General features: G+C 39.7%; 1 pseudogene; it reads right to left on the bottom strand.

The window, feature by feature from the left end:
• Positions 1 to 8,713: 8,713 nt before the first annotated feature.
• Positions 8,714 to 11,807, bottom strand: LOC122329238 (annotated as a pseudogene).
• Between the last annotated feature and the right edge of the window lie 1,143 nt (positions 11,808 to 12,950).

The following is a 12,950-nucleotide window of genomic DNA, read 5'->3' as shown; positions in this document are numbered from 1 at the left end:
TCTGATTCTTTTGAAAAGGTGACATCTTTTTTATTACGAGGCTGTTATAACTAGGACGAAATTACGCCGCCATTTAATGGCATTAAAACTGCATTGATGAATTTGATTTAAATCTTTGTTTAAAAAAAAATTACAAAGAAAAGCTCTCAAGATGGCGTCGACGTGCCACGTGTTTGTGTACTACTGTACTAAGTGTATTTTACTTAAAGGGATTTTTTGAGGGACTTTTTAATGGAGTCTCCTTCAAATAACAGCAACGTTTTTAAACATATCATTATTTAACATCAGATCGGCTCTCCACGTGCAATCAGTTATGGAAAAGCTGTGAAAAAATGGTGCTGTTAGGTTTAAACAACCCATGATGTGCTGATATCTGATGATTTAGCTTTAGAGCAAGGATTTTCTTGAGTAATGTTCTTTTTATTGCTCGTCAGCAGAAGGAAAGAGGGCAGGTAATTTGCTGCTTTTTAAGCTAAAACCAAGAGAAGCACAAAAGTTTGCATATACATGTTTATTTTGCTCAAAGACAGAGAGAGATGGCAACAGGAAAAAAGTGGAGCGAGGGAGGGAGGAAAAGGAGAGCATTTCCTCCACCCCCTGTTCTCCTCAGATGAACTTATCATGTAGCGTCATATTTTCTCTCGCTCCCTCTTTTTTTCCCCCCTCTTTCCCATACAGCTCCACTCCCTCCTACATTTACTGTAGCTGACAATCAGATGCACTCTGGGCTCCGACCCCACATTAGCAAACAGGAAGTTTCAAAACAAACACCGTTTAACCCTAAAAATACTTCGATTTCGCTGCATGCACAACCAAATCTACAACCTCTTACTGGAACAGCCCGAGAACAGCAGCGGTTTCGTAATCTCTAAGTATTTTGAAAGTTTTATTTGGACGAAGCGTTTCGAACGAAAGCAGAAAATTTACTGCAGGTGAGAAAACACGCTGAAAATGCGCAGACACGCAGCATATGCTCGGGCCTATTAGTTACATGGCCCCAGACGGGGGCAGAGATCTAAGTCTAATCTGCAAGGTCTTTGTATAAACAAGGCAAGGCAGAATCCTTATCGTCGAGTTTCGATGAGTAACAGCAGGCTCTCCGGAGACCGCGTGACAGAGTCAACCAAGGTCAAGCCAAGCCCAACTTCCTGTTTTTTGGGGACCGCTATTTTTGCTTTAAGGGCGTTTCTCTCTGGTGTAGGTTGATGACAGGAGATCATAAGCAAAGTGATTAATGACATTTCCAAAGAGTTATGGATTAACTCTTAAAGCAGCGGCGCGGACGCAATAGCTGTCACACGTACAGTGACTGGAACAGGAAGAAAAGTGTTGCTGAATGTAGTTCAGGGAAACCGTACGATGATTCATACGAATGAAAAATATGTTTCATGTTAAGAAATAAAGCTAATGCTACGATGCTAGAACTCAATGGTATGCTGGTCTACAAACAAAGGATTACAGATGAGATAGCAACATTACTATTAATAGTAGACACGAAACATGCATTGTTTGTTCGTACCCTATCTCATGTTTTCCTTGATTTACGGTTATACGGATGCCAAAGGGAGTTTCAACGGGGAAGCTCCCCTCCTACGTTAAATTATCGTTTCACAAAGGCATCGTCTCAAGTTCCGTATTTTTTATTTTTTAAATGTGGCCTCCTATACTCTTCCTCTGCCAACATCCCCCACCCTTCAAGGCTCTACCCACCACCCTCTTCTCCGTTCATTGAAATTCAGCCTGGCATACAGGCACTGCCCCTTTCTTGGCACCAGACTCAGGGACTCGGCGACAGAAAGGAGGGGAGAGAATTAAAATGAAAACAAGAATATGTATCAATTTCTCAATCGCTGAGCTCGTGCCAAACAGTCAGCCGGTTTCGGTGGATCTGATGCTTGGTTATCGATAGCCATTTTCGGTGTACGATTTCAGCGAATATCGTAAGCACATATGGTCTTGGCAACCATAACGCAGTGGGAGGCGTTCAGCAGGCTAATTGATTTGCCTGTTTACCTCCTGCGATTGGACGGTCACAAGGGCTAACGGCTGTGTCCTTTGATCGCTAGGTAAGATAGAAGGCCTTTTGTTGATCTGATTTGTTTACCTCTTTTCTGATTTGCAAAACCCTCAGACAGGGAAGTAAGATGATCCTTTCTGGCTATAAAATGCTTGGTATATGATTACGCCAAGAAGCGGCAAGGCATAGATGATGCGTAAACAAATGCAGGCAATTAAAAATGGCAGCCATTTCGCTGTTTCTTGGTAGAGGAATATATTTTTAACATTTAACGTTCGTTTAATGGCGGGTTTTGTCATGTATCACAGTGTGGGATATTAAGCAAAGATCCATTTAACCTTTGTGATGTTTTTCATGTGTTAGAGGCACTGGCTCGTTTCCAAATCCTAGTGAGCTGCCTACGTAGGAAGCACTTTTAAGTCATCACATGTGCTCTCCTGATATGAAGGCTGTTCCAAAAAGGTAAGATACTCCACTTTAGCTAGATTCTGAGAATTGTAATGCATTGCATGAGTCCTTCAGTGAGAAGCTAAACCCAGAATGCATTGCAGGTTTAATGATTTTTCAAAGATTGATGCCATTAAATAAAACATCTAAAAATTAATCTAAAATATTTTACTCAGTATTGTAGTGTGCATTTTAAAGTGTAGTAGAGCGGTAGCTTAGCCACATGCTAACACCAGACTCAACTGAAATCAGTCTTGAGTCGAGTTAGTGACTTCCACAGTCTTCCACATCAGTCACTTATAGTACCGCCTATGTAGGCAATAGATTGCAAGTTCACTAGATTTGGAAAAAGACCATTTCGTCTGCACAGGGCAACTGTAAACTCATTCAGATTAAGTTGCTTAATACATAATACAGTGCGAAGTCTTTGACAAAAATGCGTGCCGTGACAGTTATTAACTTATTCGGTTATTAATCTGGCGCCCATATTTAGGCTATAAGCTAAAGCTGATTTAAAATGAATAAACATGTTGAATTATTAACATAAGGACACTAATGCCTACAATGCTATGAAGTATTACAAGCAGATTTGTAAGAGCTAAGTTGTTGATGTTAATGCTACGACTTTGTGTAACAAGCCTGCATGCATTTAGTTTACGGGGCTTGCTTTTTAATATTTATGCATGCAGAAACATTTTACCATTCTAAAATGAATCAATAATCTAATTTCAATTCCATTATTAAATATAACCTAATTTTTAATAGGCTTTTTTCAGAGTTAATCTAAAACAATTTTTGGCATGCCGTTTTAGTAGCGGTGTTATTTATTAAACATGTCATCTACTTAAGTGTCAAATTTAGCAGGCAATTAAAGTCACATTTCAATCACTTAGGGGAAATCTCCTTACAATACTGTAGTGTTAGGGTGTGGTCATAATTTGTCATTAGCATTTAGCTCTTATCATTCTTTTAGATGATTCTCTTAGTACAATTAGGTGTACTTTTTTTATACAAATACTTAACATTTGTGAGCTCATTACTGCAAACTATTGCCTGAATTCATTTAATGAAGTGTTGTCTACCTAATATAGCCACTTTTTACATATGCGCTTGTATTTTATGGTATCTCACGATTGCGTTTTCAATTCCACCCACACTATCTACGCTGAAAGCAACAGATAATCTCTAATGCTCTCTTAAATACCCATGCCGTAAAAATCAGGGCATTTGTGTCTAATTTGCATTAGCATTAGCATTACATATTTTTAAAACACAACTAAAGAGGTCATTTACATATGAAAAAATCTAAGCTGCACTAAAATGGACCTTAATACCTGGCAAAGGACCAAAAGCACTGGTTAGTCTCCATCAACGCGATTACCGCATATAGGGGAACAGAAGGGAAGACTAGTTCCCCATGTAATCTAAAAATGATCCAAATGCCACATCTGTCAAACCATATTAGCATATTTTCCTCTTTCACGGGCGAGGCATCAAACGTTGTCCTCGACTAAAGAAGCAGCTCTAGAATAGCCAGTACATCAAACACGCAAAATGCTAATGCCTACATTTTTCTTTGATTACATTGCAGTTGTGTGTCGTTACTGATGGTGTTTGTATAAAATGCACAACCTGATGAACCACATAGCTGATAAGAGTTCAGCGTGTTTTGCTACACAGCTTCTGACCTGACCTTTACCGAAAAGTTAGCAAATCCGAGTTGGCACAGCATGCCATCTCTTTGTGATTCAGCAGACTGCGTCTTGTGCCAAAACTTTTCAATCAATGTCCTGCCAAATGGGCCAGAAAGAGCATGTGTATGCTAATTAGCTAAGAGGACTTTTGTATGTTAACAAATTGCCGAAAGTCAATGTCTGGAAGAGATTTGCATGTTTATTTATGCAAAACAGACATGCTCCACCTCTCAACGCCACACAATAACTGCTTTTATCGGCATTTTGCTAATGTTTCGCGTCTCTGGACGTTGCTGCGAAAGGGTAGCCTACGGATACGTGGGTTGTAAAGCAGCAACATTCACAAACTGAGAAACCGATTTAGCTGGATGCTACTAGGTTAGAGTGCTGATGTTTAGAGATGTTTAGCTTCACACGTATGCTAGCATGCTAACGGGGGTCCAGAAGCAGATGACTTCCACAGCATATCTGTTCGTTTTGTTGTGTGTGAAAGCACGCTATTGACTCGAGGATGAATCTTGGCTTTCTTGTGGTTGTACTGATGCCAGGCGTCCTTCAGTGCGTCGAGAGGGAGACCCTTGCTCTTGCAAACAGCCTCTGAGAACAGTGAACGCGTGAATGGGTTTTCAGGCACACCTCGCAGAGGTTGCAAGGAATGCACAGCACTCGCACCTAAAATGGCCGAAATGACGCCATTTTGTTTCCCCTCTATTTTGCTGTGCGGAATAGCAGAATCAGCTTTGTTAAAGCTACAGGAGACAGCTGAGGAAGCCATGTTTTACATCGTATGTTTACTTCAAAAGCGTAGCTTACGCAATGTTGTCTTGTTGGAATGAGCTCAGTTTTTGGCAAAACGGGCGCGAATTCCTGGCGAAGGATCAAGACTTTTTTTCCTTCATGATCCAATGCCAGCCTCGCTAGAATGAGTGAGTAATTTCTTTGGCTTTCAAAATTAGCGCTTCCTTTAGCCTGCATCCTGGTTCAACTCCTCACAGTTCCCTAGTCTTTTCCGCATTTGATCGTTTTTCCGACTCAAATAAGCGCCGATGACTTGAGTCTGGTGAACACAGATGCCAAGCTTTAATCTGCTGTTGTCTTTCTGCAACTGCATAGAAATAAGCAGCTCTGAGATCTATATGACTGATTCAGACCGGCGATGCCTTAAAATACTGTGGCGCCAGTTTGAACTCGTTTTGACACTTCGATTTAGAGAATAAAAATTAAACCAAGTGGCATCACAAACAAATGCTGCACAGGCTTTTCTCGTCTAACTAACTTCACTTGAAATAACTTTTAACCAGCTGGTGTCAAGGTGACTTTAGTGGATGTGTGAATTCGATTCTCCTCAAGTTCACATATGGTGTCCTAGCAGAATAAGAGGTCTTCACATTAAAAATGCCGAAGATTATTCATTTCCTTTCTTAATTTTAAATAGTGTGTAAGTTAAAACATGGTGTATATCTTAAGCACATAATAAATATTTTTTAAAAAAGTGTTTTAATTGTTTAAAGTAATCTTTACACGTCCACTCTTGTCGAATATGCACCTTTGTAAAATAAAAATGACTTCAGAAGTAAATCTTTATGTGAACTTAATGCAGTGATTTCAGACACTTAATGTTATTTACAATTCAATGAAATTGCATTATAGTTTATATTAATTAAACTTTTGACACACTTAGGTATGACTAAACTACATCTATATGGCCTGGTTTCACAGACGGGGATTAGCCTAAACCAGGATTAGGCCATAGTTCGTATGCTTGTATTTTAAAATATGCTTTAAGATTTCAAATACACTACAAGTATAGCTTCAGTATAATCAAGCACACGTCTTTTTTCAAGTGGATAAATGTACGTGTACGCATTGCAACACTGGCTCAAACTGTTCTGTGCAGTCAAGACTTTATAGTTGTGCTAACCAGCGTCTTTCTCTCCGCAGGAATCCAGCGGGTCGGCTTTCTGACTGGTTGACATCTGTTCTGCTGTCCTTGGGGCTGAGGTAGTAGATTGAATAGTTGTGGAGCCCTGCGCTCTCTCATTGAGATAACTATACAATCTACTGTCTTTCCTAAGGCGACAGCCAAAACATCCACAAACAAGTGCCTGCATTCATCCAGTGAGGATGATCGCTCACGTTACAGGGTTGGGATTGACGTGTCATGTTGACTTCATACGTACGCAAGCGTGTCAGGCGATGGGATTGCCCTTTGGTGTCTTGACAGGGTGAGGTAGTAGGTTGTATAGTTTGGTGGGAGGGATCAAACCCTGTTCAGGTGATAACTATACAGTCTATTGCCTTCCTTGTTGTGCCAGCTGTCTGCCAGCTAGTGGAAAATCCTGGAGCTTAAATATTGCTTAAACTTTACGGCCTGCTTCACACCGCATGAACTATGAATATAACCACAGCGTGCAAACAGCGTGCTTATTTCAGCATCCATGTTTTCAGGAGGCAACATTTACGCTGTCTGCATACACAGCAACGGATACTGTAGTCGTCGCAAAATATGGCGAAAATGCCCTACAGACCTATTTATCAACAGTAATTTGCGGCATAGCCTTTTTTGAAGCAGGAAAAGACTGAATCAAGACGAAGTTAAGCAGTTTATCCGCACTTAATGCTTTTTGGTTATGTCCTGCATAGATTAATAAATATTTGGTTGTAAAGGTCATGTAATTTACACTATGATTTAAAAGGTTTGGGGACAGTACGTTTTTTTAAATGAATTTCAGCTAAGATGCATTTTAACAATCCAAACTTACAAATGATTTCTCTAACATAAATGCTCGCCCCGCTTCTTTTTCTGCTCGTCTGAGAATCCTGAAGCATGTAGAAACTATTGTCTATCAGAAATTGCTAGTAAGTTTCACAGTTAGATACAAAAGAAATCTCACATTCAATTAAACGTACAATTTTGCAGTAGAAATATTATATAATGCGCTCCAATAGTGTCCGTTTGATTCAGTAACTTTGCAAAAATCCTTCCTTTTTACAATCGATAATAAGAAGGAATGTCTTTTGCACAACATATATTAACATGATTTCTGAAGGAACGTGTCACGCTGAAGACTGGGGTGATGATGCTGAGAATCCAGCAGCAGAAGAGCTGCGAGTGTGAAAGCACAACGAGACTCTTACGGCTTTGTGTGTGTGTGTGTGTGTGTTTTGTGAACTCTTTACCTAACAAGCCTGAACAACATCCCCTGCCAGCTTAACTTGCTGATCTAGTATTACATATGAAGAGAAAAATCTGATTAAAAGGGATTTGCAGAGCTCAGATTTATGGCTTAATCAATAATTTAGCTTTTCTGTTGGCTCGTGATCAAACAGGATTTTCACACATCATGACAGGAAGTTCAGTTTCAATCAGACAATGCATGTGGCATTTCGATGAATGAAAAATAGTATGCATAATATGGTTTGGTCTATGAATAAAATAGCTTTGTTCAATAATCCTTTGCCTTTTTGATTATATTTTTATTTTTCTAAGAGTTGATTTATAAGAGTTATCATACAGATTATGCAGTATGTATTGATTTGATGCGCAACCTTTATAAAATCATAAAACAAACACTGCACAGCACTTTAGTTCATTGTGCTTTTGAATAAAAGATTTGAGCTTAGAACCATTTATAATTTTATGATGTTTTTACGAGGAAAATTATATTTGCCAATAAAATATACCTTGTGAGAGACACTTTGATATTTACAGTAAGCCTACCGTATGGAGACAAACTGAAAAAGTTACTGTAATTTTGCTTATAGATGTTACTCAAACACAATATACACATAACACATTTCATACAGCGGTGACATGTCAATATTTTGAAGTTAAAGGAATAGCTGACTCAAAAATGTTATTTCTGTCATCATTTACTCCTTGGCAGAACTATTCCTTTAATTCAAGCAAAACTCTTCACTCTGATAAGGTTAGTCGTATGCTATATTCGATAGCCTGTTTTTAAACATCCATTTAGTTTTTCGACAAAGTTGGTTGCTAACAAATGTTACTGTGCACAAATATTAACAAAACAAAACTTGTCAAGTCGGACTTTGGTCTAAAGCCCTGCGTGTTACAGCCTTTATCTGAACACATGAAGTATGTCAACAAAATGACAGGGATTAGCCACACAATGTTAAAAGGAATAAAGTGAAACTCTCACGCCAATCAAATATCTAAGAATGTTATAATAGCAATTGTGAGTCAACTCAGTCATAATTAGCATTAGCTCTTTTTTATCCTTCCCGTTACAAAAGTAGTCAGCCTCTTTATTTAGTTTTCGAACAAACAAATGAACAATCTGTTAAATGTTTATTAAATAAACAAAAACCTAATGAAATTCCGACTTTCGTTCTTCACCGTGTCGTTGTAAAAGCTTGTGGCGCCCTCTAGTGATCATCCGGCTTTCTAGCTCCTGAAGGCTTTTTTTCAGTGATATAATTCGATATTGGGAGCCCGTTCTCGTGAAAATGCGTATAAATATTACGCCAAATAAAAACAAAAGACTTGTGTTATTGATGTGCAAAATGACTTTGACGCATATGATACTCACGTGATCGGCGTGATCGGCGTACATATGATACACGTCTGCCGACGACCCTAATCTTACCCACTGAGTAGCATATATACGCCAAAGTAGACATTTACCTCTTATTTTTATTTGGGATTCTATTTAAATGCACTTTCATGAGATGCCTATATCTCCAATATATTGTCACTACTCAGAATTGTATCATAGAGTGAAATTATGAAGAGATTATGGATCTGCCTGAGTCATCTGCCAGTGTTGGAGGGAAATGATGGCCAGTGTTCGGTTCTCCAGGCTGGGATCTCAATGAAGAACTTGAGAAGTCGCCTCGTCCTCTCCAGCACAGTACGTAGCGTCTCCAGATCTCCAGGTAAGCCTCCTGATTTTCGCGACACGGAAGGCGAGACCACAGGGTTCACCGCTGAGTTGGCGTGAGAGAGGAGTATTCCTGCATAAAAGCGATCTGGGGGCGCCGAGGACCCGTCGAAAAGCGCAGACGCACCATGACGTGCAGAGGCATCCAGCACGCTGCGAACAGCAGGAGAACCAGTGCCAGAGAACACGCCAGCCTCTTCTCCTTGATCAGAAAGGCCCTTAGTTTAGATTCAGCAGGTGTTGAAGTCTGGTCTTCCCGCCGGAGGCGTTTAGCGCAGGCTGTAGAAGACCAGAGCGTAAAGAAGGGTCATGGCTGCTAATGGGAGCAGGATGCAGCCCAGGTAGTTGAAGTAGACCATATAGGGCAGGGAGATGACAGCTAAGAAGGTGCAGTTGATTTGGGAAGAGTTAAGGAGCGAGGTGGACTGGGAATGGCCGTTATGCCAACCGAAGAGAGGGGTGAAACCCAGCAGACAAGATATCAACCAACACAGGACCACTGCAATCCAGGAACGCCGCCAGTGGCGATCTCTTTATACCTGCATTCACAGAGCATGTCGACTGGGCATCAAAAGTTTTAAAATAACACTTCATATAAAATGAATATACTTAAGCGTGAACTGATTATAATTTACATCGAAATGCAAACAGCTCAGCTTTAGAACACTGACACGAGCAACTTAATTGGGACTTCTTTCGATGTAATTTCATAATTTCTTCTTTTTTGTCTTTTATATGCGATTTAAGGCATACTGCTGAATGAACTGATCAGCATTTGATGAACTAAAATATACTTTGATGCGTTGCTATTTAAGTCACGGATTTGAATATATTTATAATTCCACACTTGTGACCCTGGACCACAAAACCAAACTTAAGTGGCTGGGTCAAAATAATATGCCAAAATAAACATTATGTTCCATGAAGACGTTTGAAATTATACCGTAATTAATAAAACCTATTTTTTGATTATTAATATGCATGAGAACTAATAAGGACACATTTAAAGGTGACTTTCTACATATTTAGAATTTTTTTCCCAAATAGTTGCATCTCAGTCAAATATTGTCCAGTCCTAACAAAAAACACACATCTATAGAAAACCTATTTATTTAGATTTTGGAAGATGTATAAATCTCTCTTTTTTTAAAAGAAAACTGACACTTATGACACTTTTGTGGTCCAGGGTCACATTTGTTCAGAGTTTAGCCCATTTAAAATAGTTTAACTTGTAATATAACATCTAAAAATACACTATAGTTAAAATCAAGTGCTTTGGTAAGTAGCCTCCTTTTTTAAAACAGTAATTAAAAACACTCATGGACAGCTGAGTGGAGGTGAAGTGAAAAAAAATAAAACCCTGCGAAAGTCACGATTCGCCCGACCAATCCCGGTTCTGCAGTTTGTTTAGCTCCACCCATTTGGTGCCTGTAAGATTATAATGATTTTGGGAAACGCAGCCCAGGCCTGTTACCTGATCCTTTGCTTTGTTTGTCAGTTATTATGTGTTTCTCATTGAGCTCTGGACGTGGGAAAAGCATCTGTTACACGTCGGTTGGGAATACAGTCAACAAGTGGCATATTGTTTAGATAAATGCAGTAAGTGTGAGAACATCATTCACGGAGCCTAAAATAACTCTAAAAGATCGCTGTGTCAGAAACATCTGAGGAAACGGAGAATTCAAAACCTTCCTGTTAGAAAGGATCGATGATTAAAATGATTTCAGTCAGAAACATCTGCAGACAGGAAGGGCATGGACGTTTTATCATGAAATTATATCGCTGTGGTGTAATTTTGTGACCATGACAAACATTTTAGGGACGATTTTTATTATTGTGATCAGATACCTTGGGACTGAGAACAGTTTGTCTTATTTAATGGCTGTACATGTGACCCTGGACCACAAAACCAGTCATAAGTATCATAATTATTTGTAGCAACAGCCGACAATATATGGGTTAAAATTATATTTTTCTTTTATGCCAAAAATCATTAGGATATTAAGTAAAGATTATGTTCCATGAAGATATTTTGTACATTTCTTACCATAAATATATCAAAACGTACTTACTGATTAGTAAAATGCTTTGCTCATTTCTCAATATTTATTAATTTTTCAGATTGTAAAATAGCTGTGTCTCAACCAAATACTGTCCTGTTCTAACAAACCTGATTTATTCAGCTGATGTATAAGTCCCAATTTCAGAAAGTTGGCCTCTTTTGTGCAAGGCCATACAAGCTGTGATTTGAAAAAGATATTGGTTTTCTGTGACTTAATGTTAGGACTTTCTGTTATAATGTTGGCTAAAACAATTTTCAATCCAAAATTGCAAGTAAATTGCTAGTAATTGCTACCAAAAGTCTTCTGAAGAGACAATAATATTCTTTTTTTTTATATGTATATATTTCGTAAGCTCTGACCTGAGAGGTATTGAGACGCGCAGGTATCGGTCCACAGCGATCGCCAGGAGGGACAGCACAGACGCTTGGGTCAGCACCAGCAGCACACAGCTGACCGCCAGACAGGCCTGGAACGGGATCTCCAGCCAGCCGTCCACCAGCACAGCCAGGGGCACTGCCACCGCCCCCACCAGGAAATCAGCCACGGCCAGAGACGCCACGAAGCAGAAGGTGGGCTGACGCAAGGTGCGCCTCAAACACACGGCCCAAACCACCAGCACGTTCCCCAGGCAGCAGGCCGCGGAGATGACCAGCTCCAGAGAGGTGTAGATCAGCCAGGCCATGAGAGGACGAACCGACACCAGCAAACAGAGCCCAGCCTGAGTCGAGTGTGAAGAAGCCTGTGACCATCTGGTCTGCACGCACACACACACACACACACACACACACACACACACCCCTGATCTTCAGTGTGCATCTCTGGGGGTCTCATTTCCACTCATAAGCCTTCTGAATAGACAATATTATTCACGGTCACATCTGTATTTCATCAACTAACTCCATTTGCAGGCGGACGGAATAATGATGTTAAATTCAAAGTCGCAATCAAAATGATGGGAAGCTGGCTGCTCGTGTTAGTTCTAGCTCAACCTCACAGGTGCTTGAGCGCCGTCTTCAGCTGCTACTATACTAAGCGTGCTGCGCCTACTATTGGTTTTTCTTTAAATGGAATATATAATGCATTGTGCAATAATAATAGAACGGCATTCTACACATGACCTCTCACGTGCATGTACTGTATATATACATATATACTCACTGTGGCAAAAAGAAGAAGTTAAGGGATCTATAAACTTCAGCCACATGTTTCTACTTAAACTCTGCAGTTCAAAAAACCCTGCCGAGGACAGATGATTGACTTGTGTTTGATTTCCCTTTTTTTGCGTGATATGTGTGGTTTGGTTCATAGTGCCAGCTCAGCAGCCCAATCACGATCGGGAAGAAAATGTGCTGAGTTTAGAGGAGATGGTTTCCAAGACATAGCGCACAAATTGTTGTTATTGGCAGTTATCAATAAGTACATACATAAATATATACACAACATGTTCACAGAGACCATATGAGTCCAGTAATCACCAAAACCTCTGTCATATTGTAGTTATCATATATATGTAGTGCGCCAGCAGCAAGTGGCTTTAATAAAAAGAACTGTGATTGACAGCTAATAAAAATGTATGTGATTACTGTTAGAGAGAATATTTATGTTATATGTTATGTTATACTGGAGAATCAATTTTCAGCTCTTTGGCAAGAAAAGTGAAAAGAGAGACACGCGCAAAACCTGTTTTTCTTCCTCTTGTTGTCTCTTCTCCATTCTGTGTACCTCTCACTTGGTCTTCCTCCATCTTCCTCCATCTGCTGGTCAGTGTTCATAAACGCATCGTGTTCATTTTAAGAAACGAAGGGTTTGTGTACCTGCTGCGGAC

This window comes from Puntigrus tetrazona, chromosome 23 (assembly GCF_018831695.1).
Source record: "Puntigrus tetrazona isolate hp1 chromosome 23, ASM1883169v1, whole genome shotgun sequence".
NCBI classification, from domain to species: domain Eukaryota; kingdom Metazoa; phylum Chordata; class Actinopteri; order Cypriniformes; family Cyprinidae; genus Puntigrus; species Puntigrus tetrazona.
Note: the sequence above shows the minus strand (reverse complement) of the source record. Positions and strands in the feature narration are given on the sequence as shown.